The 1,898-nt window shown below is 39.4% G+C and overlaps 1 pseudogene; it reads right to left on the bottom strand.

Moving 5' to 3' along the window:
* Window positions 1-284: 284 nt before the first annotated feature.
* Window positions 285-1,891, bottom strand: LOC111990464 (calcium-transporting ATPase 12, plasma membrane-type-like; annotated as a pseudogene).
* Window positions 1,892-1,898: the final 7 nt, after the last annotated feature.

The raw sequence follows: 1,898 nt of genomic DNA, 5'->3' as shown, positions 1-1,898 counted from the left end.
TTGTTCTTGGCTGGGATTTGAGAGAACAATGAGGGGATGTTGTTTGGGTATAATAAAGGAGCCTCAACAAAAAATCCTTAGTAGAATCCAAGTGGGCAGTGTCTCATAAATTGAAGTTGAATTGTGCGAGCTGAGAGCGTAGTTAACATTGTGGCGTGGATAGTAAACCGGTGCTTTAGAAGTAATGAAAAGGCAAGATAATTAAGTAGACTAACATTATATATAAAGCCTGTTATCATGTGCAATAAAACTATACATTGTGATCATTATCTCGAAAAGCTATGAAAAAAAAAAAAATACGAAGTATCTGACATTTATTAATACACTTCGACTAGAGCAACATTTATACAATTCTGGGAAAGGTAACAAAGAAGTGATAATATTTATTAAAAAAAAAAATTATAGACAAATTAGGCACAATGAATTACTCAAGTTTTACTTACAACCTGATGGCACATTTTCATCATAATTTATGATAGTGGTAAAAAGTGCAGGCAATGCAAGGAGAAGGAACGTGAAAAATGGAACGCCTAAATAAGAAACATAGGGTGAAGGCATCCCGTAAGGCAATGGCCTTGCAACTGAACTCAGAAACAATGACCATATGCCAGCAAGCCATCTCAAGGCCCTATCAAATCCCAATGGAAGTGTAGCAACAAGAAAACAGCAAGTCCACTGCACTGCATTCAACTTCTCAAATTGGGTTATACTTCCCAAATAATGTATCAACACCACCTGCGTGACAATAACATTAGTTAAAGTCAGCAAAAGAGAATAGTTTTGAAGGAAACCCCAGAACACTTCCCACTTTACTAGGTCCATGGCATTGAACTGATTAAAGATTTGGCATAGGATAAAAGTGTTGAAGACCATGGTTTTCCGAACAGCATCGTTCATGTCAGTTATGGCTTGACCCTTGAGTTGAAAGAGTAGCAAAATGGAAGCTTGGTACGAGGCTTGAATTGCTATGTTTACCCACACTGCCTTGGTTAGAAGTGATTGAGTTCGTTTAGCCGGTTCATTGGTTAGCAGTTCCTCGCTTTTTAACTCCATCTTCATAATTAGGCCACCTAGAAGGCACAGAACCAAATTCACCCAAGTCAATTCTAATCCAGTTATTGGAGATTCTCCACGTACCATTGTCATCACTAGGCTTATTAACAACCCAGATAAGCACGCAGTGAACAGAAGTTGAATGAACTTCTGAATATTGTGGTAGCAACATCTACCAAACTTCAAAACAGGAATTAATGAACGATAACCTTAAGGGTTATATCAGAAAACTCTTTCACCAGTATGGTGCTCTGGGTTTCCTCAATGATCCCTACATCAGCTTCTTTCAGTGCTAGAATGTCAATTGTTGTTGATCCTCCAACGAATGCAACTATATGACCCTTCGCTTCGAGCACTGTATCATGCAAACCTTGTGCTCAGGGAGGCAACTTCCTACCACTGTAGCTCGATCCAATTCCTCCATTCCTTCTCTGGTTTTCAGTTTTCGAATATCTTCGCCTTTAAGTGCCACATCCATTGAGCCAGGACTAAAGATTCCCAATTCAAAAGCCATGGCTCTTACAACTGAGAGCTCATCATCTGATACCAACTTGACTCCTACTCCAGCATTTCTTAGAGTTTGCACTACTGATTTAAACTCTTCCTGACATGGGAATCTCAGACCCACTATTGCCAACAAGCTTAAGCCATCTTCTTTGAGTTCTAGGACCTCAATTTTTCTATAAGCAAATGCAATGGGTATAAGACCACCATCCTCCATATCTTTAATCAGTTTCTTGAACCCTTTCTTCTGACCATCAATGGCATGACTTTCCCCATTGCTGGTCATGGTAGTGTGAACACATTTCCAATATAGTTGATGCAGCCCCATCCCAGTGCAAGTT

This window comes from Quercus suber, unplaced genomic scaffold (assembly GCF_002906115.3).
Source record: "Quercus suber isolate HL8 unplaced genomic scaffold, Cork oak 2.0 scaffold_1052, whole genome shotgun sequence".
NCBI lineage: Eukaryota > Viridiplantae > Streptophyta > Magnoliopsida > Fagales > Fagaceae > Quercus > Quercus suber.
Note: the sequence above shows the minus strand (reverse complement) of the source record. Positions and strands in the feature narration are given on the sequence as shown.